Here is a 27741-nt window from a genome sequence, read left to right as displayed (position 1 = left end):
GGTCAGAGGACCATGGTTCTAGGCCTGGCTCTGTCACCACCTTGCTGGCAGCCTTGAGCAGGTCACTTCCAGACTTCGAGCATGTCTGGCCCTCAGTTTCTCCATCAGTAATGTGGCAATATAGGGCCAGTTGATTTCTAAAGTTCTTGAAATTCTGACTTTGTATGGCTCTATCTTTCTTGATCCAGGACTAGGGAAAGAGCCCTGGACTGGAATTCTTATCACTCTGAGGCTAAGAATCAGTTCCACCATCCAAAGTCCATGAGGCCAGGGCAGTGCTACAGTCCGCAGGGCCAGGGCAGTGCTGCAGTCCACGGGGCCAGAGGACAGTGCTGCAGCCCACGGGGCCAGAGGGCAGTGCTGTAGTCCGCGGGGCCAGGGCAGTGCTGCAGTCCATGGGGCCAGAGGACAGTGCTGCAGCCCACGGGGCCAGAGGGCAGTGCTGTAGTCCGCGGGGCCGGGGCAGTGCTGCAGCCGTGAGGCCAGCACAGTGCTACAGTCCGTGGGGCCAGAGGGCAGTGCTGTAGTCCGTGAGGCCAGGGCAGTGCTGCAGTCTGCGGGGCCAGAGGGCAGTGCTGCAGTCTGTGAGGTCACAGGGCAGTGCTACAGTCCGCGGGGCCAGAGGGCAGTGCTGTAGTCCGTGAGGCCAGGGCAGTGCTGCAGTCCACAGGGCCAGAGGGCAGTGCTGAAGTCCGCGAGGCTGGGGCAGTGCTGCAGTCCGTGGGGTCAGAGGGCAGTGCTGCAGCCCGTGAGGTCAGAGGGCAATGCTGCAACCCATGAGGCCAGGGCAGTGCTGCAGTCCACAGGGCCAGAGGGCAGTGCTGAGGATGGTGCTGAGGACGATGCTGAGGGCGGTGCTAAGGGCGGTGCTGCAGCCACTTTGCAGGTGAAAGGGACCCTCAAGGGCTGAATAGAGGAAGAAAAAGAAACATTCTGGCCGGGTGTGGTGGCTCACACCTGTAATCCCAGGACTTTGGGAGGCCGAGGCGAGCGGATCACCTGAGGTCGGGAGTTCAAGACCAGCCTGACCAACATGAAGAAACCCCGTCTCTACTAAAAATACAAAATTAGCCGGGTGTGGTGGCGCATGCCTGTAATCCCAGCTACTCAGGAGGCTGAGGCAAGAGAATTGCTTGAACCCGGGAGGCGGAGGTTGCAGTGAGCCGAGATCGCACCATTGCACTCCAGCCTGGGCGACAAGAGTGAAACTCCGTCTCAAAAAAAAAAAAAAGGAAAAAGAAACATTCTGCATATTTTGTGCCCTCATTATCAAAAAATAAAATAAATAACAGTTCAATGTTTCTTGAAAGGGTTAAGAGCTGGAACTTTCCAGTAGAAAGCAGATCTCGTTTGGAAGAGGACTGCTGAGACTCTTGCTTGACTTCAAGCTTCCCGAGCGAGACTCTGAAGAGCTCCGAATCAGACACAGAGGCTACGGCGATCAGGCTCCTGTGTCAAAACAGTTCATCTCCGTCACAACTGTACAGGGAACCATGCAGGCCGCACAGAAGAATCGTCACAGAAGCTTCGGCCAACTGTGAAAAGAACATTTCAAGCAAGTCAGAAATTCTCCCAGGTGTCTTGTAATCAAGAAGAAAAAGAGAGGCAAGAGAAAAATAGAACCTGTCAGAAAGAGTGGCTGGCGATGGTACGCAGAATGGGCTCTTACTGCCATTTCAGCCCCTCATTCTAATGAGCTCATCTCTCTTTGTTCAGTAAAAAGTGGATGATGAGGGAAGGACAAAGAGCTTGGAAGAGAGGAATGATTTTGTCTGCTTTTGGCAGAGATAGTGAATGGTCTCTTGGCTGCTTCAGTGGCCAGGCTATTATAAAAAAGTAGGTAAAGATTTTCTCATGAAGAATGATTGAATAGGACTATGGTGGGGCAGGGGTATCCTGTCTATAGCAGAGATCTTATGGGGACAATGACCACAGCATCTTTTATGTGGACCTGTATGAGTAACACATCATTCCAAAACATAGTGACTTACAACAACAGTCATTTATTTAGATCTCAGTTCTGTGGGCTGGCTGGGCAGGTCTTCTGGTCTGGGCCAGCTTGGCTGAGTTCTGCTGGGCTCTCGTGCACCTGCGGTCAGCTGGCAGGTCGGTTGGCAGCTGAATGATTGAGGATGGCCCCATTCACGTCTGGCCGCTAGCAGGCTGTTAGCAAGAGTTATGGGCTGGCCGGTCACATGTCTCTCAACAGCCAGCAGAGGCTAGCACAGGTTTCTTCATGCAGCAGCAGATTCCCAAGAGCAGCAAGGGAGGAAGCTTCAAGGCCCCTTGAGGCCTAGGTTGGGAACCTGTACACTGTCACTTCTAATGCACTCTGTTGATCAAGGAAGGCACAGGCCGACTGGGTGATCAACTATCCCGGTTTTCCCAGAACTGAGGGGTTTCCCAAGATGCAAGAGTTTCAATACAAAAACCGATAAAGCTCTGGACAAACCAGGATGGTTGGTCACTCTAGTGGCTCAGATTCCCCAAGGAGTGGGGAACTTATAAAACTCCCAAGAAGGTATATAAATGGCCACTAGCACATGAAAGTCTCAACATCACTAATTGTTAGGGAAATGCAAATCAAAATCTCACTCACTAGGATAGCTATTATAAACAACAACAGGCCGGGCGCAGTGGCTCATGCCTGTAATCCCAGCACTTGGGGAGGCCGAGGCAGGCGGATCATGAGGTCAGGAGCTCGAGACCAGCCTGGCCAACATGGTGAAACCCCGTCTCTACTAAAAATATAAAATTAGCCAGGCATGGTGGCGGGCACCTGTAATCCCAGCTACTCAGGAGGCTGAAGCAGGAGAATACTTGAACCCAGGAGGTGGAGGTTGCAGTGAGATCATGCCACTGCACTCCAGCCTGGGCGGCAGAGCGAGAACTCTGTCTCAGAAAAAAATAAAACTAAAATAAAAAATAAACAACAACAAACAGAAAATAAGTGTAGGCAGGGATGTGGAAAACTTGGAATGCTTATTGGTGGGAAATGTGACATGGTGCAGCCACTGTGGAAAATGGTATGGTGAATCCTCGAAAGATTCAACACAGAATTACCATATGATCCAGCAATTCGAGTTCTGGATGTGTACCCCAGGGACTGAAGGCAGGGACCCAGGTATTTGACATACACATTCCCAGTAGCATTATTCACTATCACCAAAAGGTGGATGCAATCGGCGTGTCCATCGACAGATAAATGGTTAAACAAAAGATGGTGTATACAAACAGCAGAATATTATTCAACCTTAAAAGGAAAGAAATTCTAATACATGTTACAACATAGATGGACCTTGAAGATACTACGCTAAGTGAAATAGGCCAGACACCAAAGGACAAATATTGTATTTTTCCATTTATATAAGGTACCTCATATAAAGAGTAGTTAAATTTCTGGAGACAGGAATTAGAATAGTGGTTGCCAGGGGCAGAGGGGAGGGGGACGTGGAGAGGCTGTTTAATGTGTGCAGACTTTCAGTTTCACAAGATGAGAAAGTTCTGGAGACGGATGGTGGTGACGATAGCACAACAATGTGAACGTACTAAATACCATGAAACGGTACATGCTAAAATGGTTGAGATGGTAAATGTTATGGGATGTATATCTTATCACAATTTTAAAAAAGGCAGTGGGGAAATAGGCTCCCCTATTGATGAGATGAGCTGAAACTATTGTGGCTATTTTTGCCATCTGCCACAGGGGCAAACAGGAATTTAATGAAATAAAGCCAAGCTGTTGCCGTGGCACACAGAATCTGAGTAAGTGTGCTCGGAGCCGGCAGGTGGCATCCAGAGAGTGACGATTTTGATACTCTTTCCTTTGGGAGCCACTCATTATTATTACTGGCTTATAAGCCATTACTGGAGAGCTTACGATGATTCAGTCAGGTGGGAAAAAGAGGAACTAAAGAAGGACCACGGACCGGGCGCGGTGGCTCACGCCTGTAATCCCAGCCCTTTGGGAGGCCGAGGAGGGCGGATCACGAGGTCAGGAGTTCCAGACCAGCCTGGCCAACATGGGGAAACCCCGTCTCTACTAAAAATACAAAAATTAGCTGGGCGTGGTGGCGGGCGCCTGTAATCCCAGCTACTCAGGAGGCTGAGGCAGGAGAATTGCTTGAACCCGGGAGGCAGAGGTTGCTGTGAGCTGAGATCATGCCACTGCACTCCAGCCTGGGTGACAGAGCAGAACTCCATCTCAAGAAAAAAAGAGAGAAGGACCATGTGGATGAGTGAATGAGGTGGTGAGGATGTGTGGTAAGACTTTGGAACTGGCTGGAAAAACAGAACGAAAACAACTCAGAGTCCTAAAGAAATTACTGAAATGAACGGAGGAACCCGAGCCACCTTTCCCTGACTTCCCTACACCCTGGCACAGGGCTGGGCTCAGAGCAGGTGCCAGTAAATAACAAGCCTGAGAGGCAGCAATAGAGCCTGGCTCACAGCGACCTGGCTCCGTGCTGCCTCTGCCTCCAGGCCCTCTCTGTTTGCTGTTCATGGGATTCTGTGTTTATGGCAAACTCTGAGTGTGCTTGAATGTCTAATTCAACGACAGGAGGAGCAGACGGCTGGGAGGAGTGAAGAGTCATCGGAAAGTGTGGATAGCAAGGCTGGGGTAAAGGCAGAGAGCTACTGAAGGAAACCATGAAGCAGATGACCATGGAAAAGCACCAGCCTCCCAGAATGTTGCAGCTGCAAAGGGCTCGGAGAACACGTCATCCCCTCCTCCCACTAGAACGATGAGGAGAACGAGCCAGGAAGCTTCAGGGACTTGCTTATGGCCACTCAGGAAGCAGGAAGTGCAGAGCTGCTACTTGGGACATGGTTTTCTCACTTCTGAGTTGATGCTCTGTCCTCTACATCCAATGACTTCCTTTTTTTTTTTTTTTTTTTGAGATGGAGTCTCACTCTGTCGCCCAGGCTGGAGTGCAGTGGTGTGATCTCAGCTCACGGCAACCTCCACCTCCCAGGTTGAAGCAATTCTCCTGCCTCAGCCTCCTGAATAGCTGGGATTAAAGGCATGTGCCGCCACGCCTAGGCAATTTTTGTGTTTTTAGTACAGACAGGATTTCCCCATGTTGGCCAGGCTGGTCTCGAACTCCTGACCTCAGGTGATCCACCTGCCTTGGCCTCCCAAAGTGCTGGGATTACAGGCGTGAGCCACTGCGCCTGGCCTGTATCCAATGACTTCTGAGTCTCTATTGCATCTTCTCCACACTAGTCACCGGAAGAGGGGGTGGTAAAGTCCCACCCAAACATGTCTCCTTTCCCCAGATCTGATGCCACAGGTGAAACCATGCCCTCCAGTACACAGGAGCAAGGCTTCCAGCTCTCCTCGCCCTAGAAAGTCTAGCACAGCGGGTGTCCCTGTCCTCTCATCAGCTGCTTAATTAAGGGGCTCCATTGTCCTTCCCAGTCAATTTTCCCACTCAGCTCCCCAGGAGAAGTTATTTTTAAGTGTTACCGGAATTACAGTACTAACCAAGTCTTTCTTCTCGGATCGGTGATTAAGACTTAACCTGCTCTGGGTGTGTTACTTAACACTTCGAGGTCGTAGGCGGGCATAGCGCATCGCAGGGAAGCTGAGGTGCCTGGGACTGAGTAGGACTGGATGCCATGACGCTCCCCATTTCACTGGAGAGAAAAACTTCTTGGAAGAGCCCCAGTTGGGAAGCACTTGGCAAGCTGATGTATTGATCCAATTGCGTTTTCCAGCTGGATAGGCTTCAATAACTGGGAAAAGCTAGTAATGAGCCCACAGCATTTGGCACCATTCAGGGCTCATCGTGGAGCTCTAGGAATCCCGGGATGGGGATCTATACACCTGATTAAGGGCCTGCTATGAGTAAGCTACCGGGACACCAAGCTGACGGGATGAGGGCTCAGGAGACGCGAAGTGCTTGGTGTCTAATACCCAAGGAGCAAGCGTGGAGCCAAAAGCAAACAGAATCTGGAAATGCCAGCCTGAGCCCCAGTACTCTCCCCCTGCCATGCCTGCCTGTCGGGGCAGTGCCAGAGAAGCCTCTCAGAAGGTCAGGTCAGGCCAAGGCAGGAGGGACAAGCCAAGAAGCTAGGAGCTAAGGCAGTGGGCCGGAGGGTAGAGAGGCGCGGAGAGAGGGAAGCCCATGGAGGCCAAGCGTAAAGTGGGGTGGGACACTGTATTCGTTAGGATACAGGCCCAGCTACGTGGCACAGACACCCAGAGTAACTGTGGTTTTAAAAAGATAGACATGGGCCGGGTGCAGTGGCTCACACCTGTAATCCCAGTACTTTGGGAGGCCAAGGCGGGCAGATCACAAGTTCAGGAGTTTGAGACCAGCCTGACCAATGTGGTGAAGCCCCATCTCTACTAAAAATACAAAAATTAGCCGGGAGTGATGGCACACGCCTGTAGTCCCAGCTACTTGGGAGGCTGAGGCAGGAGAATTGCTTAAACCCGGGAGGTGGAGGTTGCAGTGAGCCGAGATCATGCCTCTGCACTCCAGCCTGGGCGACAGAGCAAGACTCCATCTCAAAAAAAAAAAGACATGTGTTTCTTAAGTGAAGTCTGATAAAATGACCCTGCTCAGTGAAGTCATTGGAGGCTCAAACGTCTTTTCTCTTCTTGTTCCGACATGTCTAGATGGTCGCCCTCATGTGCCTTGTTCAGCATAGCTCACCACCACATCCACATTCCACCCGTGGACAGGCAGAAGGGAGCCTGGTTGGACAGGCCCCTTCCCCTTGCGGGCACGTTTCTCCTCACATCCTGCTGGCCAGAACTTGGTCACATGGCCATACCTAGCTGGGAAGGCTGGGATTCCTATTTTCTTTGAGTGACCTTGTGGTCTGCTAAAATATCTACTGCTGTGGAAAAAGGGAAGAATGGATGTTGGGTAGGCCACAGACATAGACTAGCTGGAAGTGGAACAAAATAGGGCCCACATGAGGCAAGTTCCAATACCAAGTGTGACACTCCTCTGTGAACGCAGTCAGGATGGTGGAGCTTGCAAATGATGGCTCTGCCCAGACAGAAGAGAGAAACACAGAGAAGACAGAGATTACTGTCGTCGGAAGAACTCAGGAAGGCATCATGTAGGTGTGCATTTGGGGGTTTCTTGTTTTGAGACAGGGTCTTGCTCTGTTGCCCTGCTTGGAGTGCAGTGGTGCAATCTTGGCTCACTGCAGCCTTGGCCTCCCAGGCTCCTATTATCCTGGATTCCATTCCTGCCACAATCGTCACACAACTGACCTGTCTTCTTGGTGTGCCCTTCCTCTTATCTATTGTCAGAATCCCGCCGCTACTTCAGGCCCGGGTTCAAATGCATTTGCAGGTATTTAAATGAGGGAAGAGATGGGGATATACTTCCCCCGCTCTCTCATGGGCCAGTAAAACAATGCTTTGATGCCGAGATAAGCAACGGAAAAGAACACAGGGTAAGATGAAGCTTGGGGCTCCAGACTGAGTTTATGCCTCCCCAGAAAGAGTTGAATCTCACAGGTTTTACATAAGCTGGTGATGTTTCCCACTGTGCGCTGAAAAGGCCAAAATCTTTGCCTTCTCCTCTCATGTATTTGTGGGTGAGACAGCTGTGCCCTCTAAGGTCCCACAGACACATCCTCCCTGTCTCCCTGAGCCCAGATGCTTAACACGGAGCCTTAACCCGATGCTCTCGTTCCCCATAGGCATCTCTATGGGGACGGGGAGAGAGGATGGGAGCCAGGCTGGCATCGTTATGCATATGTAATAGAGCCGGAAGAGTTGTGAAACCCAGGAGGTTCTGCTAAGCCGTCCCACAGTCAATAGTTGTTATAAAAATAAACTGATTCTGCTATTCAACAACAGTGAGCAATACCCTAGGGTTGCCAGCGCTGGAAGTACTCATACGTCTCTGGGCACACGGCTATGGGTGCCGTCCAGCCCACGCAGCACACACACAGACTCACCTCCCTCATGTTTTCAACTGATGAATCTGTAGCACTGCAACCAGGTATAGAGAAATATAAAGTCCCACATTTGAGTCAACAAAATAAAATGAAACAATCACCAACATAAGGGAAGCAGAGCTTGAGTGCGGCTAGTGTAAAAAAAAGATTGAAAGGTTTTTGTGGACTTCACATTTACTGTAAGTCAATGGTATAGAGTAAGTATGAACTTGCTAATGGAGTTCTTAACTGTATTCAAACCAGTAGCGTTTTACTGGCCAGAATGCTACTGATGCTCCTGGCTTGAGTATAGTTAAGGACTCCATTAGCAAGTTCATACGTCACTATGGTCTGAAACAGGATTCTGTAACATATGAAGAACACGCAGATAGGCTGGGAGTGGTAGCTCATGCCTGTAATCTCAGCACTTTGGGAGGCCGAGGCAGGTGGATCACTTGAGGTCAAGAGTTCAAGATCAGCCTGGCCAACATAGTGAAACCTCATCTCTACTAAAAATCCAAAAATACAGGCATCATGGTGGGTGCCTGTAATCCCAGCTACTCGGGAGAATGAGGCAGGACAATTGCTTGAACCCAGGAGGCGGAAGTTGCAGTGAGACGAGATCATGCCACTGCATTCCAGCCTGGGCGACTGAGTGAGACTCTGTCTGAAAAAAAAAAAAAAAAAAAAAAAAAAAGAAGTGCATGCAGATGAAAAGACTCCAGGATGATACAAGAACTCAAAATTGTGGAGGTAAAGTCAGAGAACTGAAACCCTACAGCCTGGAGGAGACTCAGAAGGCCGTAAGGACCACCTTCACATACCCAAAGGGTTGTCATGGGGATAAGAGAGCAATGCATTCCTGTGGGCCCAAGGAGGAAGTCATAGCCTGGCCAATTTTGTCTCAAAATGGAATTGTCTTAAAATGTAATGCTCTTTCTCACGAGACGGTGAATTCTCCCTTACTAGAATTTGGAAAAGAGCCTGGGTGAATCTGTAGGTGAGATGCAGTCACAGAAATGCACATGTTGGATAATGACAGGGCTAAGTGACCTCTTGAGTTTCTTTCAACTTTGAGGTTTTATAATTCCATGCATCTTTTTCTAATGAAACTTTCTGAGATAATTGTAGATGCATCTGCAGTTGTAAGAAGTAATCCACAGGGATCCTTTGTATTCTTTACCCAGTTTCCCTTCATGGTAAAACTTAGAGACTAACACAGACCCACAGCCAGGATACGGACCACTTCAGCGTGGTCTCATTCTTCTTGTGACTCAATAGTCCCTGCCCTTGAGGAGCTACCAGTCTAAAGGAGAAAAAAACACAGGCACAAGAAAAAATCGTGCTAGTTGAGCGTCAGCCAGTTGAGTGGAACCACCAAATGCTACTGATGACCAGAAGACAGAGAGATCACGTCTGCCTAGAAATACGAGGACAGGCTTTCCAGGGGAAGTAGACGGACTCTGAAGGACAAACAGGAACTCTACCGACAGAGATAAGTGTACTCAGTTAAGGACCTGTGGCCATCCAGGCTCATTATTCATTAAGAGCTAGAGAAAAGATACATTTCCTTGTGAATGGCTTTCTCTTGTTAGACTTTTTTTTTTTTTTTTTTTTTTTTGAGCCAGGGTTTCACTCTGTCACCTAGGCTGGAGTGCAATGGTGCAATCACAGCTCACTACAGCCTCAACACCCACCTGACCCCATGCTCAAGTGATCCTCCCACCTCAGCCTCCTGAGTAGCTGGGGCTACAGGCACGTGCCACCACACTTAGCTAATTTTTTAAAGATTTTTTTTTTTTTTTTGAGACAGAGTCTCGCTCTGTCGCCCAGGCTGGAGTGCAGTGGCGCGATCTCGGCTCACTGCAAGCTCTACCTCCCGGGTTCACGCCATTCTCCCGCCTCAGCCTCCGAGTAGCTGGGACTACAGGCGCCCGCCACCACGCCCGGCTAGTTTTTTGTATTTTTAGTAGAGACGGGGTTTCACTGTGTTAGCCAGGATGGTCTCGATCTCCTGACCTCGTGATCCACCCGCCTCGGCCTCCCAAAGTGCTGGGATTACAGGCTTGAGCCACCGCGCCCGGCCTTTTTTTCCTTTTTTTTATTTTACAGATGGGATTTCGTCATGTTGCCCAGGCTGGTCTCAAACTCCTGGGCTAAAGCGATCCTCCTGCCTCAGCCTCTTCAAGTGCTGGGATTACAGGCGTGAACCACTGTGCCCAGCCTCCTGTTACAGATCTAATACATAACCTGAAAGTGTCAAAGAAGCGAAGCTCAAAGACCCATTGGCAGCCTCTGCGCATGCTTCATCCAGTTCCTGTGCATCCCTAGGGCCCGTGTATGTAGGTGGTTAGCACCTGCTGAGTGAATGCATGAGCGGAGAAACGAATGAGCAGGTTACTGCCCCTGTTGCCGCAGTTCTGCTCTCCTACCCCCGAAGAAGAGCATGCAATAGCGTGGAAAGCAATGGCATTGCTTTTGATTGCCTAAACCCTGGTGGTTTTCTTGTGCTACTGAGGAGCATGTGATGCTGGTTAAGGCTGAGCTCACGGGTGCCCCAAACATCCCTGACCCAGGCCAGTTAATTTTGCTCTCCTCTGTGGCCACAGGTTCTACACTCTATCCAAGGTGTACCACGCTGTTCAAAGAAATCTCAGAATCCACAGTTGTTTACCTTTTCCTTAAACGTGTTGGTAATCGAGCCTGCAGAGCAAGTTTCTCTGCCTAGTTACCTTTGCCCCTGCCTGACCTCCCTCACCTCCGGGTTTGCGGTATGAGAAAGAAATGTGTTTCCTAGAAGCAAAGAATGGCAGAGCTGAGGGGTTTGGGGAGGAGGACTTCAAAATATGGAAACCATCTGGCTCCACTCCCTTCTTTTACAGACTAGAAAATGAAGGCCAGGAGGGGGCATGTCCTGAGCCCAGTGTCATCTTGGGAGCCACTGGGAACAGAGTCCAGAGCTGCAGCCTCCTGGCCCCTCTGTTGATGCTCACTCTGAGGCGTTCGGCTGTTTCCTCCTTCACGAAAGCCGGCCCCTCAAACCTCTTCCTGACGGCTGTGTGCCAAGAGTCTCTAATTCTTATGACAACACAGCATAGGAATTGGGTGTACTTGGTTTTCCTTATGTACAGAAGCATAAAAAAGATCAAAGCACTTACAGTTTGATGATGTTCCTAAATGCAAGTTCAAATTGCTGAGTGAAACAGCCAGCAATTCTTTTAGAGGCCTTTCTGGAGCAATTGCTCAAGATGGAATTAAATCGTATTTGCCTTTGGTTCCTTCTCATCCCTCCCTCTGCCTGAAAGGGGGAGGAGTGGGGACCCAACAAAGAACATCTTGAGAGACAATTGTTAATTGCAGATTTTTACCTGCCTGATGTTCTTTGGCTTTGCACATTAATTAAATCAAGACCAGGTGTCTTGCGATGGGTTAGCTGCCGGCTATGGTATGAGGTTAATAGATCCCAGCAAATGGGTAAGGGAAAAAGCTCTTGAGTTTTATGGGTCATTGATGCTGCTGCTCTCAGCAGAAATTACCGCAGAGAGAGAAAGAGCTCCTCGAGCTTGAGTGGCCTCGTTCATTAGAGAAGTGACCTCGTTCATTAGCGAGCTTCCACAGCTGCTCACGTGTTCACCACCTCCAGAGCCCGGAGAGTAGGCGGATCCCCTCTACAGTAGACCTGACTAAGCCATCAGCTCTGCAGGAAGTCAGACCCTCAAATGATTGATTATTCTAAAGGAAATTGGTTCAGGATTTCAAGGTTTGTGACCTGGGCCAGAAGCTGCCGACAGGACCCTAAGCAGCAGCTGGTAGTCGGTGGCGTGACCAGATGCTAGTCCCTTGTCTACCTACCCTTCCTCTGCTGGCTCCGATAACTTTTCTACCACTGCCAAAGCTGAGAAAGGGGTGATAGAAACAGAACCAGGCTTTTCTTGAGACAGAGTTTTGCTCTTGTTGCCCAGGCTGGAGTGCAACAGCGCGATCTCAGCTCACTGCAACCTCCACCTCCCAGGTTCAAGCGATTCTCCTACATCAGCCTCCTGAGTAGCTGGGATTACAGGCATGCACCACCATGCCCGGCTGATTTTTTGTATTTTTAGTAGAGAAGGGGTTTCTCCATGTTGGTCAGGCTGGTCTCGAACTCCCGACCTCAGCCTCCCAGGGTGCTGGGATTCCAGGTGTGAGCCACTGTGCCCGGCCAGAACCGGGCTTTAAAAGGTGCTCCGGCAGTTTAGTACACAGTTCTGCTCCTAAAGGCCAGGCCCCTTGCTCTGATCCCAATAAGAAGGACTTTGTATTTGAACACAGAGTGATGCCCCCATCCCAGCTCTCTCATGGCTTGGGGTGTCCAATTCCATTGGCAAGGCCAGGTCAGGCTTCCGTCTGGGGGATCCAGGGTCAGTGCTGAGGCCAGGATGAAGCAGGGGTAGGGGGACGCTGGGGCAGAGGGAAACAAAGGTCACTTCTTATTTACAAAGGACACATTTGTTCTAGCGTGTCAAGCCCTGAGCTTTTGCACAGTACTGGACCATTCACTGGAGCCCTGAGCTCACACTAACAAACTGAGCGGTTCCAAATGCTTCTCAAAGATCTGCCTTCCATGGTGACAATTCTGATTCACCACGGCTGGGACAGATTTCTGGACGGACAGACGATGAGTAACCAGGAGCCACACAAGGTCCCCCTGAGTCTCACCCACACGCTGTTTGGAGGCAGGCACACACGCCCTTTCTTTGAGGCTATAACAGATCATGAACACACATTGGTTTGTGTAACTTGAATTCCTTTCTAAAGAACCCTGGACCTAGTCCACCCTCCCCTACAGTCAGTAAACCAAAATGTCGTGGCTTTGGAGACCTGGTAGAAATGACAAAGCTGCATCTGGCAGCTAATAGTCATGCCATGTCATTCTCATCCCAGAAACCAGCAAGGCATCTAAGGCAGTAATTTAATGTGTTCATTTTTTGGTTTTCTGCCAACTCTTTTCCCAAACTAATTCCCCAATTGGTCCCTTGGCCCCACGACACTTTCATCTATACTCTTCAGGTGCCTTCCAAAGTCGAGGGACTCGTAGCTGGGGTTACCTCTAAAAATTGGGCCCAGGGGCCAGGCACGGTGGCTCATACCTTTAATACTAGCACTTTGGGAGGCCAAGGCGGGCAGATGCCTTGAGCCCAGGAGTTTGAGACCAGCCTGAGCAACATGGTGAAACCCCATCTCTGCAAAAAATAAAAAATTAGCTGGGCGCATTGGTGCGTGCCTGTGATGCCAAATACCCAGAGGCTGAGGTGGATGGGAAGATCACTTGAGCCCAGGAGGTCAAGGCTGCAGTGAGCTGGGATCATGCCACTGCACTTCAGCATGTGCGACAGAGTGAGACCCTGTCAGAAAGAAAGAAAAAGGAAGGGAAGGGTGGATGGGGAAGGGGGAGGGGAAGGGAAGGGGGAGGGAAGGGAGATAGGGGAGGGAAGGGGAAAGGAAGGAAAGGGAAGGGAAGGGAAGGGAAGGAAAAGAAAGAAAAAGAAAAAAAAGAAAAAAAGAAAAAAGAAAGAAAAGAAAAATTGGGCCCAGGGAAGGGACCCACCTGGAGCGGAGAGTGGAGCAGGCCAAGGCTGGATGAGGCAGTGAGGCACCTGAAACTCAAAGGCAAGGAGGTGATCTCAAGGTCCCACGACCACAACGCTTACATGACCTTGACAGTAAGTACATCTGTAAATTTTGCATCCTAGGTGCCTCACTTCCCTCACCTTCATCTTCGCCCTGGTGTGGAGGATATTTCTTTTTCTTTTTTTTTTTTTTTTTTGAGATGGAGTCTTGCTTTCTCGCCCAGGCTGGAGTGAGTGGTGTGATCTCGGCTCGCTGCAAGCTCCGCCTCCCGGATTCCCGCCATTCTCCTGCCTCGGCCTCCCCAGTAGCTGGGACTACAGGCGTGGCCACCACGCCCGGCTAATTTTTTGTATTTTTACTAGAGACAGGGTTTCACCGTGTTAGCCAGGATGGTCTCCATCTCCTGACCTCGTGATCCGCCCGCCTCGGCCTCCCAAAGTGCTGGGATTACCGCGCCTGGCCCGTGTGGAGGATATTTCTATTCCTGAAGGAAGTAGTTCACTTCACTGGTGTGTAAGCCCTGGACAGCTTTTTAAAAAGATACCAGTGCCAGGCCAATTCCATCCAAACCTTTGGGCGTGGAGCCTGGGCATCTGGGACTCATCCTCCGGGGAGTCAACTGTGCAGCCGGGGTTACCAGCTGCTGGCCCGAGGGCTCGCTCTGGGCCACAGGTAATAGATGTTCTGCTGCCCTCTGGCCCGGACTCAGTTGTCTCTGACTTGTCTCCTTCAGGATTTTCTCTGGGTCCCACCAGTCCTGAGGTCTGGCTGAACTTCCGGAGAGACGCACTCAGGCCGTCTGCTCTTGGCTACAGTACCAGGCACAAACCTCTCTCCCAACTCCCAAGATGCCAGCCGGGCTTTCAGCTAAGTTCCTTACCAGCCTCTAGAGCATGTAGAGACCCCCCAGTATATGCTGCATTCTCTTTGACGTGGCCACAGATACCCCCAAATACCTTGGCAAATAGACCAAACACCCTTTGCAAATAATACCCCAAATACCCGAGGTCAAAGTGCTCCCCTCAGCGCATTGAACACATCTCCTCCCAGACTGGAACCCAGGAAGACCCGTGCTTATCTGACTGCCCACCTACCCCTTTCCCACCATCCTTGGAAATAAAAGAGCTGGCTCCCCCTCCCCCTCCCCTCTTCCTGCCTGGCAGGGATCTCCCATACGCAAAACTCTGTGATCTAATCCTCCAGGCTTCTAGAAAATCCCCTCTCCTTAGCACTTGGCTTTTGAGCCTATTGTCAGGTTTGGGACTCACAAAAATGTAATCTGACAGTGAAACCTCAGCAATGGCAGATTGAGCTCCTCCCCTGAAGCACTGAAACCCCCTGCATGGGAAGCCCCAGAGCAACAAGGTTTATCGGAGAGAGAAACCCTCCTGAGACTTTCCAACATCATCTCCACTCTACATGTTTCGTGCCAAAGCTCAGCATTTGACACAGAGCCTTGGAACACACGGACTGCGTTCTGGGTCTCTACCCATCACTCTGTCAGCATTTGGAGCGGAAGGTAGAAGGCAGACGTTTTTATCCCATCTCATATCTGTATAATGAGTCAGAGGAGAGAACGAAGTGAGACCAGGGGCCCTCAGAGGGCAGGCGGTGGAGTGAAGGAGATAGAAAGTGAGAGACGAGGGTTCGGAAGTGGATCTGGAGTTTCTGTTTGTGGATTCAACTTACTAGGCTCTTGAGCAGGTCCTCATATATTTTATTGAGAAAATTGAAGTCTTTGGCCCAGTTATGAAAAGCTGAAAAATGCATAACCCATCTCTTTCTAGACCTGGGTGCACAGTCTGGACTGGCCTCATGCATATTGATTTACCTGACTCTCCCCCTGCCCCCACCCCACCCCCACCCAGGCTCTGTCTCTCTGTCAGTCTCTCTGCAAACACTCCCTTTGCAGGTTGGTGCGGCTCACTTCTCCCTCTCCAGGAAACTCATCCTGCATCTCACTCCTCTCTCCTGTCCTGCCCCACTGTCCTACCCTCTGGTCTGTGGCTCAGCAGGGCTTCATGCCAGCCCACAGGCCCTACTTCTGTAGCTGCGCAAACATCGCTAAGCCCTCCAGGCTCCCAGGAGCTGGGCCTGCCCTCCACAGGAGATTAAGAGCCACAGTGAGTCAGCAGCCCAGCTGGGCCTCTGTCAGCTGGGGCATTCCTGGTCTCCTCTCCCCTCTGGACCCCTTCTCCCCGTTCTGCCAGCCCTTAAGACAGCATCTGCCCCACACTGGGCCAGCAGAGTCCCAGCGTGGCCCCCTCCATGCCCCGATCCCAGCTCTGGAACTGTCCCGCCAAATGCCTTGGTCTTGATGGTTGACCGTGTCTACAAGGCAGAGCAGCCCGCAGCTGTGTGGTCACAGTGGCGTTCTGGAAGACTGAGGGAATGGGGTGTGGACGCCTCGTCTCGGTGGCTGTGGCCCTCTGGGTTCAAGGAGTGAGAACTAAGCAGTTGCCAAGGCTCATCCGTAGGCCCTGGGTGCCCGCGCTCTGAATCACAGCTACTGTACCGTGCTGAGTCACCGCCAGGAACCTGAGGAGACAATAAGGGACTAATTTTAAAAGATTTGCCAGCATACTCGGGCTTTTACAAATGCTTGATGATTATTGCCAAAAATAGGTATTGGTTTAGGGTCTCCAGTGCTGTCCCGGCAGCTCTGTTGATGAGGGGCCTGCACCACATATGCAGTCCAAACCTCGCCACTGAGGGGGCCTGGATGTCAGCAAGCTGGACATCCCTAGACTCCACAGGGCGGGCATTGTGGACCACGCCTTTGCTGCTCGAGGGGAGGCAGGGAAACCGCAGGAGGAGCTCTTAGTGCCAACTTTGAAGAACAGAGATTGTGTCTTTGTGCCAACTACTCTGAGTCACTTAATGCCATTCCCATTCACGAGAAGAGAAAAATCTGGTACACAGGACTAAGTTTGAATTTCCAATTTCTTGGCAATCCAAGAATTTCAGGCTTCTATAAATAACAAGTCCTCCAGTGCTCCCGCCTCTGACGAGGGCTGCCCCCTTTCCAACCTTGTGTTCATTCAGTGAGCATTTAGCGAGCTACAGACCAGAGGTCTCAGAGCCGCCCTGCACCTTAAAGATTCTGTCATGCAACTCCTCACTTAACTGACGAGCAGGGGTGGGACTGGTCCAGAACACAGAACTAAATACCAGGTGCCCAGCCCTGGGGTGAACTCTACAGAGAGAAAGATGGGTGGGACACAACCTCTTCTCTCAGAGTCCCAGATTACCATGAGAAGCAATCACTTGCTCATAGAGCAATGATTCAAGGGAAAATGTAATTCTATTCATAAAAAGTTGAAATGGCCAGGCACGGTGGCTCACACCTGTAATCCCAGCAATTTGGGAGGCCAAGGCGGGTGGATCACTTGAGGTCAGGAGTTTGAGACCAGCTTAGCCGACATGGAGAAACCCCATCTCTATAAAAATCCAAAAATTAGCCAGGCGTGGTGGCGGGTGCCTGTAATCCCAGCTACTGGAGAGGCTGAGGCAAGAGAATTGCTTGAACCCATGAGGTAGAGGTTGCAGTGAGTTGAGATCACACCACTGCACTCCAGCTTGGGCGATAGAGCAGGACTTTGTCTCAAAAAAAAAAAAAAAAAAGTTGAAATGAAGAATCGTGGGAGAGCAAAGACACAAGGTCATTCCTGCACAAGCAATCTGGAAGGATATCACGGGGAAGAGCATTAGAGTTGACGCTTCAGAGATCAGTTGGATTTAGACACTCAGGGGTAGAAGAAAAGCGAAAGGATATGCAGATAAAAGAAACAGCTTAAGACAGCAGAGATGGGATGCCTAAGGAACGCAGGCCAGTTTGGCTGTTATATAGGATGCTGAAACTGAATGATGGGGGTGGGAAGGGGAGTCTGTTAGGGGGCCGGATGATGGAAGGTATGGAATGACAGGATGAGGAATTTGAACTTCACCATCATTAGCATCTAAAAGCACCAGATGGCAAGGTGCCAGACATTTTACTGAGCACGATTACTCATGTATTGCAGAGTCTGCACTTTGTAGGAACTTGGAATTTAAGAAAGAATAAAATTATGGACAGATATTGAAGCTATATATTATACATAAATCAAAGCATTTAACACATAAGTATTTAAGTATAAGTAAAGGAGCAAGTGCATTTAGTGGACTAGTGAGGGAAGAAGGCATCTGGGAATTTGTTCCTGGAAGGGATCCCTCTATCCTCAGCCTCCCCTATGTTCTCCAGCTCTGGGGAAGGCCCAGAAAAGCAGAGATAGCAGTCTTAATATTAGCCACTGACTTAGTGGGGCTTTGTGTCTTCTAGATGGCTTATTTTTGAGATGGAACAATTCCTGGAGCCTCCCATCCATTCTTATTCATTGCTCTAGCTCTCCTTTAAGTCCAGTCCTGTGATTGTAGCCCATAGAGGAACACAGATTGGAGAGGACAGGGGATGGTGGCCAAGGCCCACTGAGTACAGTTGTATCTACTGCACAAGAAGTGGCAAGTAAGTATCGAAATCCAGACCTCCTCCTCTCATTGAGTCAAAATGAGCTGCGTCCATATGGCAGTGAGAAGGGTGCTTTTTCTAGTCCATGCAAAGGCATTTTGTGGGATTGTGGTCCTGACAGAGATGCGACCAAACAGCTTCTCTAGATAACGCTTTCCAGCCTTACCCTCCGACTACTTCCTACTATGGGACATGGGAAACACTTCCAGCCTGACGCCCTGGGCCAGGTGCCAGCACGGAGACGACTCTCAGCCACCCGGCTCTCTACCCTCACCCCTAGCTTGTTTATACTCCGTTAGGCTGGAGATCTGAGAAAGGGCAGAGGGAAATGTTCGCTAAACTAGATCAAAGACTAAGAAGAATCCACACACATACTCTAAGCAGCTATTGAGTCTGGCCCTGCCATCAAACTGTCGAACAGACCTCTGACTATCCTGTCAGACTGTGTCCAACACAGCACTCAAAACTCTAACGTGTCTGGGCATGGTGGCTCCTGCCTGTAATCCCAACACATTGGGAGGCTGAGGCAGGAGGATCGCTTGAGCCCCGGAGTTCTAGATCAGCCTGGGCAAGACAGTGGGATCCCGTCTCTACAAAAAATAAAAAAATAAAAATTGACCTGGCATGGGAGCACGTGCCTATGGTACCAGCTACTTGGCAGGCTGAGGTGGGAGGAGTACTTGAGCCTGGGAGGTCAAGGCTGCAGTGAGACTTGATCTCGTGACTGCACTCCTGCCTGGATGACAGAGCAAGACTGTGTCTCAAACAAACAAACAAATAAAAACCCACTTCAATGCAATGTAAGAGTTGGAAGCCCCTCAGAGCCCATGGACAGCAGCCCCCCTGCTGCCCCACCACATGCTATCCCTGACGGGAGCTACCCAGCTGCTGTCTGCGCACTTTAAATGAATGGCAGAGCTGACGAGCCCTGATAGCCTCCTCGTTGTGAGAGAGCTCTGGTGGTTCTAGCAATCTCCTCTTTTTGTGTAGCTGCAATTAGACCCCTGTAACTTCCGCTATTGATTCAGCTTCTGTCCCCTGTTGCCCTGTAGATTTGCAGGTAAGAAAAGAAGAAACAGAAAAAATAGCCCCTCCACAATAAGCTGTTCCTTTCTTGCCTCACTCATTTGTCTGCACCACGAGGTCAAACCGCGTAAGAAACACCCTCAATACTCCCAGCTCAACATTCCCCTATTGCCCATGTTATCACATTCTTTGCCTTCTTCCTGTTCCCAGCTTCTGACTCTTGGGCTGGTTTTCTGACCACAGGTTGGCGAGAGTCACTTGGATCTGATTCCCCTCAAGCACTGGCTCCTGACTTCCCTCCTCAGAGCCCCCCGCCACTTTGATCCTGCTCCTCCAGGCAGCTCAGGGTAAACGCGTCGCATGCGTCAGCTCCAGGGTCTTTATGAACAGTTGCGCGGGTTGTGCATTTTCCTTCTGCATTTCAGCCCCCAGACCGTACCTTTGTTCCCTTAGGTTCCTGCTGTGGCAGTCACTGTCCCTGCTGAGTTCACTGTGTCCCTTTGACGGGGCAAGATAGAGGTAGAAGAAAATGAGGCCTCCTTCTCTGGGGTGCCCTGGTCTCCCAACAACACACCTACCTTTCCCAAATGATTATTTGCTCTGAGAGGGCAGGATACACCTCTTACTTATCTCTGGGTCCTTATGACTGAGTCCAGCCCAGGGCCCTAGGCCAGGTGGAGGCTCAGGAAGTGTTACCTGAGTGAATGCATGAATAAATGTTAGGAGAGGAGGGTTTGACTTCTAGGGGTGAGAGGAGAGAACGATGAGCAGCAGGGAAGGATGAGAAGACCCCCGGGGGTCTCGCTCTCCCTGGCAACTGCTCAGATGACTTGCTCTCAGAAAAGACCTCCTGGTCATGAAGTCACTCTCCTGTGTCTGGCTTCCTCGCAGATGCCCTATTTCCTTCTCTACAAGGCCAATCTTTCCCAGACTGGTCCTTGGAAAAAAAAACAAAAACAAAAACAGGCCTTTCCAAGCTCCATCCCTTCTTTTCCACTAAATCTTTAACAAAGCCGGACACCCGTAAGTCCTCTCCTGCAACAGTAACGATGAGGCCCTGTCGTGCAGTAAAGTGCTGGCGGGGGAGGTGGAGAGAACAGGAATGAAAAGTAGTCTGAAGGCTAAATCAGGAGAACTTGACCCGGAGTGAGTGGTCAGTAGAGACACAAGGTGGAGAAGGGAGAGAGGAGTCAAAAGTTCTCCAAGAGAGGGTGGTGGTCCCATGGATGAAATACAAATGTAGGCTGGGCGCGGTTACAGGCTCACCCCTATAATCCCAGCACTTTGGGAGGCCAAGGCGGGTGGATCACTTGAGGCCAGGAGTTCGAGACCAGCCTGGCCAACATGGTGAAACCCCATCTCTATCAAAAATACAAAAATTAGCCGGGCATAGGGTTGGCACCTGTAATCCCAGCTACTTAGGAGGCTGAGGCAGGAGAATCGCTTGAACCCAGGAGGTGGAGGTTGCAGTGAGCTGCGACTGTGTCACCGCACTCCAGCCTGGGCAACAAGAGGGAAACTCCATCTCAAACAACAACAACAACAACAACAAAATAAAAATAAAGAAATACAGATGTTGAAAGGATGTGCCAACTGGAGCAGACAATTAGTTTGAGTTTGATTTTGTGCATTTTTGAGGTGTCATCTGGACGAACAGTCAGGATTGTACAACTGGTTATTGGAGGTATAAGACTCAGTCTTCGATAAGACTATTGTAATAGAAACATAGAAATCTGAGATGATGGTGAGCAAGTGAGGGTGGGAAAGTTTGCCCTAAGACTAGTTTCTGTGTCTTTCAGCTGTTTATATCAGGACAAAGGCCCAGCTGCCCCTGTCCCAGAACTGCGAGGAAGCAGAAAGAAAGAGAACTTAGTATGTTCTAGGAACTGTGCCTAATGTTCTACACAAGCCACATATTCAATTCTTACTAGATATCGAGACTAACACTATCCAATAGAAGTTGCTGTGATGATGAAAATGTTCTCCATATATGCTAATACTGCAACTACTAGCCCCATTTGGCTATTGAACACTTAAAATGTGGCTAGTACAACTAGGAAACTGAATATTTCATTTTATTTACATTTAATTCATTTAGGTAAAAATGTAAATAGCCATGTACAGCTAGTAGCTGTCATATTGGAAGAGCAGATCTATTTCAACCTCCTCAATTCATAGGTGAAGAAACAAAGTGACTTTCTCAGCAAAATTATTTTCATTAAAATATGAACTAATTTGCCAACATTCCATTTTCATGTACCTCTTTTTGTATAACTGAGGCTCTATGTGCTTAATATGAACCCTGACATAGTTAAAATTTAAAACCTGAATAGCAAAAAAGATCTTTTGATGAATGGAGGGTTTTGGTAAACTTTTACATTTGTTTTTAATGTTAGGGCCAATTGGATTTTTTTAGTGATTTAGATATTCATTAATATTAACACAGATAAAATAGTTAACCTTGATTGAGTACTTATTACATGTTAGGTACTTGTATTAGTTGTCTATTGCTGTGTAACAAGATACCCCCAAACTTAGCAGCTTTAAAATAATAAACATGTTGTATTAGTTCATTTTCATGCTGCTGATAAAGACATACCTGAGACTGGGCAATTTACCAAAGAAAGAGGTTTAACTGGACTTACAGTTCCACGTGGCTAGGGAAGCCTCACAATCATGGTGGAAGGCAAGGAGGAGCAAGTCACATCTTACATGGATGGTGGCAGGCAAAGAGAGAGAGCTTGTACAGGGAAACTCCCGTTTTTTTAAAACCATCAGATCTTGTGAGACTCATTCACTATCACGAACAGTGCAGGAAAGACCTGCCCCTATAATTCAGTCACCTCCCACTGGGTTTCCCCCACAACATGTGGAAGTTGTGGGGGTCACAATTCAAGATGAGATTTGGGTGGGGACACAGCCAAACTACATCATTCCTCCCTGGCCCCTCCCAAATCTCATATCCTAACATTTCAAAACAAATCATGCCTTCCCAGTGGTCCCCCAAAGTCTTAACTCATTTCAGCATTAACTCAAAAGTCCAGAGTCCAACAGCTCATCTGAGACAAGGCAAGTCCCTTCCACCTATGAGTCTGTAAAATTAAAAGCAAGTTAGTTACTTCCTAGATACAATGGGGGTATAGGCATTGGGTAAATACAGCCATTCCAAATGGGAGAAATTGGCCAAAACAAAGGGGCTACAGGCCCCATGCAAGTCCAAAATCCAGCAAGGCAGTCAAATCTTAAAGCTCCAGAATGATCTCACTTGACTCCATGTCTCGCATCTGGGTCACATTGATACAAGAGGTGGGTTCCCATAGTCTTGGGCAGCTCCGCCCCTGTGGCTCTGCAGGGTACAGACTCCCTCCTGGCTGCTTTCACAGACTGTTGTTGAGTGTCTGTGGCTTTTCCAGGCGCATGTTGCAAGCTGTTGGTGGATCTACCATTTTGGGGTCTGGAGGATGGTGACTCTCTTTTCACAGGTCCACTAGGTGGTGGCCCAGTAGAGACTCTGTGTGGGACCTCTGACCCCACATTTCCCTTCCACACTGCCCTAGCAGAGGTTCTTCATGAGGGCCCCACCCCTGAAGCAAACTCCTGCCTGGGCATCCAGGTGTTTCCGTACCTCCTCTGAAATCCAGGCAGAGGTTCCCAAACCTCAATTCTTGACTTCTGTGCACTCACAGGCCCAACACCATGTGGAAGCTGCCAAGACTTGAGACTTGTACCCTCTGAAGCCATGGCCCAAGCTGTACTTTGGCCCCTTTTAGTCACAGTCCCTAGGCTGCACACAGCACAGAGACCCTGGGCCTGGCTTATGAAACCATTTTTTCTTCGTAGGCCTCTGGGCTTCTGATGGGAGGGCTGCCATGAAAACCTCTGACATGCCCTGGAGACATTTTCCCCATTGTCTTGGGGATTAATATTCAGCTCCTCATTACTTTCTGCAGCTGGCTTGAATTTCTCCTCAGAAAATTGGTTTTTCTTTTCTATCACATTGTCAGGCTGCAAATTTTCTGAACGTTTATGCTCTGCTTCCCTTATAAAACTGAATGCATTTAACAGCACCCAGGTCACATCTTGAATGCTCTGCTGCTTAGAAATTTCTTCTGCCACTTAATCATCTCTCTCAAGTACAAGTTTCCACAAATCTCTAGGGCAGGGGCAAAATGCCACCAGTCACTTTGTTAAAACATAGCAAGAGTCATATTTACTCCAGTTCCCAACAAGTTCCTCATCTCCTTCTGAGACCACCTCAGCCTGGACCTTACTGTTCATATCACCATCAGCATTTTTGTCAAAGCCATTCAACAAGTCTCTCTAGGAAGTTCCAAACTTTCCCACATTTTCCTCTCTTCCGAGCCCTCCAAACTGTTCCAACCTCTGCCTGTTAACCAGTTCCAAAGTCACTTCCACATTTCTGGGTATCTTTTCAGCAGCACCCTACTCTTGGTATCAGTTTACTGTATTAGTCTGTTTTCACACTGCTGAGGAAAGACATATCCAAGACTGGGCAATTTACAAAAGAAAGAGGTTTAATTGGACTCACAGTTCCACATGGCTGGGGAAGCCTCACAATCATGGCAGAAGGCAAGGAGGAGCCAGTGACATCTTATGTGGATGTCAGCAGGCAAAAAGAGAGCTTGCACACGGAAACTCCCATTTTTAAAAAAAACCACCAGATCTCGTCCCCATAATTCAATTGCCTCCGACGGAGTTCCTCCCACAACACGTGGGAATTGTAGGAGTTACAATTCAAGATGAGATTTAGGTGGGGACACAGCCAGACCATATCACATGTATTATGTCACACAGTTTCTGAAGGTCAGGAGTGACTTAGCTAGGCGGTTCTGGCTTAGGGTCTCTGAGGTTGCAGTCAAAGTGTCATCTGAGGCTTCAGTCTTCTGAAGACCTGATGGGTGGAGGATCCACTTCCAAAATGGCTCACATATGGCTGTTGGCAGGAGGCCTCAGTTCCTTACCACATGAACCTCTCCATAGGACTGTTCATAACACGTGATCCAAGTGATCCCCACGAACAAGTGATCCAAAAAAGAGAGTGACCAAACAGGAAGCCTGAATGCCATTTTATGACCTAGCCTTGGAAGTGACGTATCATCACAGTTGCTGGATTCTATTGGTTACACAGACCAATCCTAATACCATACAGGAGGAGATCCCATTAGGGTGTAAATACAGGAGGCAGAGACTGTTGAGGACCATCCTGGAGACTGGCTATCTCAGTACTTCACATATACAACCTCACTTTATCCTCACAAAACTAGGAAGTAGAGGCCCTGCTTCTATAGATGAGGTGATTATGGCTCAGAGAGGCGAAGTGAATTCCCGACGTCTCTCCGGTAATAAACGGCAGAGCTGTACCTCCCCCAGGTCTCTCACACAAAGGCTGCCAAATCTACATGTTTGCACTAAAAACCACTCTACTACATCACTCCAACAGGAATCCTTCTTGATCCATGCCCCTGACTCAACGCATTTGGCAGCTGCTAAATCTTTATCAGAAAATGTTCGTTCCCGATGTGTTAAAGAAAGTTTAAACTGGGAACAGAAACATTTTTCCTTACCACAATCAAATGCAACTCATGATAGTAACAAATATAATACTTAGTTAGAAAATATTAGACATGGCCAGGCACAGTGGCTCATGCCTGTAATCCCAGCACTTTGGAAGGCCGAGGCAGGTGGACCACGAGGTCAGGAGATCAAGACCATCCTGGCTAACACGGTGAAACCCCGTCTCTACTAAAAATACAAAAAATTAGCTGGGCATGGTGGCGTGTACCTGTAGTCCCAGCTACTCAGGAGGCTGAGGCAGGAGGATCACTGGAACCCGGGAGGCGGAACTTGCAGTGAGCCGAGATCGTGCCACTGCACTCCAGCCTGGATGACAGAGTGAGACTCCATCTCAAAAAACAAAAACAAAAAGAAAAGAAAATATTAGACATATGGTCATACCACCCTGAAGGTGCCCAATCTTGTCTGACCTCAGAAGCTGAAACATTAGACAGTCTCGTTAAAATCAGGAACAAAAATCTCTACCATTACTACTATTATTTAATATTGGGAAGATCTGATTCATGCAATAAAATAGAAATAAGAAGTAGAATTATTCAAAAGAAGAAAAAATTATCATTAGAAATTCCCAGATACTCAACTGAAAACACATGCCAATATTAATGAAATTTCATCGAAGGACTGTATCTAAGACACACGGTGCGGAGCAGGTGCTTCCTGCAGATCAGCAATGACCAGCAACAAGACACAACAAATCCCTCCTCCCCAGCTCCCCTGTGCCACCCCGAGCCTGTGCTGCGGTCACACTCATTCTGTGGTTGGGCATTTGCACCTTGTCTTAGTCCCTTTGAGCTGCTGTAACAAAATGCACTAAACGGAGTAACTTGTAAACAACAGATATTTATTTCTCATTGTTTCAAAGGCTGGGAAGTCCAAGATCTAGGTGCCTGCAGAGTCAGTGTCCGATGAGGACCCACTTCCTTCTCACTGGAACCTCACATGGGCAAAGGGGCTAACTAGCACTCTGGGGTCTCTTCTATAAGGGACTCACCTCATCCATGAGGGCTCCCCTCATGACCTACTCACCTCTCAAAGATCCCACCTTCTAACACCATCACCTTGCTCATTAGGTTTCCCCTGTGAATTTTGGGGAGACATACAGTTCAGATCATAGCATGGCTTGTGTGTGGAGCAGGTGACCTGAATGTATGCAGCTGAAGGGCTGGGAGGTGCGATAGCTACATGAGGAGCCCTCATGCTGGAAGTAAGTGTTCTAGGTCATCCTAGGACTGTCCAACCCCCTGAGGCATAACACACAAGATCTCGCCTGCCGCTTTGGGTTTTCCTTTTCAGAGGAAAATAAAGGATGGGAGGTAGGATTCTGGCAGGAACCGGTCAGTGTCTCACCTGTAAAAGCTGAATAGAGTAGAAAGTGCTCCTGATTTTTTAATCTGGAAGATCTAGGTTGGGGTCCTGGCTCTGGCACTATTCACCCTGTGTCCTTGAAGAGGCTACCCACCTCTGTATTCTTCACTTTCTTTCCCTGTGTGGGGAAAGTTGAATTGCCCATCTCCTAAGGGTCGTGGGAAGAGTGGAGTACGATGATGAGGGGGAAAGAGCTTTGCAAATGAAAGTACAATGGAAACAGAAAGTGAGACTGTTAGCATCAAGGAGGGCTCCATGCCAACCTGCTGACAAAGCCACATTCAGTGCCAGCTCTCTGACTGGTCCCATACTCTGCATTTGATCCAGCTGTAACACTACACCCTGGTTCCACACAGGGCTTACACTTATGTGAACTGACCACAGTGAGCTGCTTCAGACTCTGTTGAGTCTCTTTTTTTTTTTTTTAAATACAGAGTCTTACTCTTGTTGCTCAGGCTGGAGTGCTGTGGTGTGATCTCAGCTCACTGCAACCTCCACCTCCCAGGTTCAAGTGATTCTCCTGCCTCAGCCTCCTGAGTTGCTGGAATTACAGGCACCTGCCACTATACCTGGCTTTTTTTTTTTTTTTTTTTTTTTTGTATTTTTAGTAGAGACAGGGTTTCACCATGTTGGCCAGGCTGGTCTCGAACTCTTGACCTCAGGTGATCCGCCCACCTCAGCCTCCCAAAGTGCTGGGATTGCAGGCGTGAGCCACCATGCCCAGCCCCATGTTGATTCTTGTGGGCAGGGAGGACAGGCACAGGAATGCAATTATCTTGCAAGATTATCCAGACCCAGTTTCCTTATCCAAGGATGAGCTTTGATTTCTCCAATGGCTTTGTTGATATTGTGATGTCTACTGTGAGGTCCCAGGGTCGAACAGGCAGCATTTTTTAGGTATCGCCTCCTTTTTCAACAGGGAGATGGTGGTACATCCCATCTCAGGGCAATGCTTGATGCCCCTCTTGGGCTCTAGGTCTGACCGGCAGGAGAGCTGGTGACCCAAGGTAGGTCCCAGGGGCAATGACAAGGACAAGCTTCTGAAATGTCTTGGGGTTCGAGTGGGCAAACGCCATGAGCGACGCAGAGCAGGGATGGAGGAAGGGCAGCCTCAGCAGTCATCAGAACATAGAGAGCAATGGGCAGGAGCTCAGAGAACACGGAACAGGCCAGGGAGCCAGGAGGAGCCCGGAGCGAGGCAGAGGCTTCGGGCTCAGGGCCCCTCGCATCTTAGGAGTTTGAGCTTGACTCTCCTGCTTACAGCCCCCACCTCGGTGGGCCTTCAGAAGTACCATGCTGGACCCCAGATAGGATTTCCCAGGTGAACGTCTCTCCACCTGACTTTCTCCTGTGTGTTGGGAAACACAGACGTTCGACGGTGGCTGACTCGTTACTGAGCCCTCTCTGCTTAAGAGGAGCTGTTCCCCCAGCAGAGAAGAAAGTGCATGTGTGTATGTGGCATGCGAGTGACGGGGACGGGGCTGTTGCTTAGGACATGGGGTTGGCTGCTCCCCATATTCCTGAAATGACAGCAGAGGCCTACATCCACAGCCAAGGCTGTGTGGGCTGCTGTGGAGTGCAGACCCCAGGACCCCTGCAGGCTGAGTATCTGCACTCGGATACTCCTCCCCCTCCACTGGGTCCGCCCTGGCCACAGGACACCGCGGGGTCCCTATTGTGGTCCTAGGGGGAGCTACCAGGGGAGCCTCTTGCGCTCCTCAGCTGGCCTGCAG

General features: G+C 49.4%; 1 long non-coding RNA gene across 5 annotated transcripts in view; it reads left to right on the top strand.

Moving 5' to 3' along the window:
* Positions 1 to 27741, top strand: part of LOC105470796 (uncharacterized) — a 66565-nt gene that overhangs the window by 27264 nt on the left and 11560 nt on the right. For 3 of the 5 annotated variants that reach the window (XR_011619501.1, XR_980754.2, XR_003015686.2), the window contains one exon: positions 4562 to 4867. The exons of 1 other annotated variant lie outside the window; for it this stretch is intronic. This is a non-coding gene — a long non-coding RNA (uncharacterized lncRNA). Of the gene's footprint in view, positions 1 to 1310; positions 3900 to 4561; positions 4868 to 27741 lie in introns of those variants that run through there. One more of the 5 variants, XR_980752.3, reaches the window with a different exon arrangement.

This window comes from Macaca nemestrina, chromosome 2 (assembly GCF_043159975.1).
Source record: "Macaca nemestrina isolate mMacNem1 chromosome 2, mMacNem.hap1, whole genome shotgun sequence".
NCBI lineage: Eukaryota > Metazoa > Chordata > Mammalia > Primates > Cercopithecidae > Macaca > Macaca nemestrina.
The sequence above is the reverse complement of the archived record's forward strand: the minus strand, read 5'-3'. Positions and strand labels throughout refer to the sequence as shown.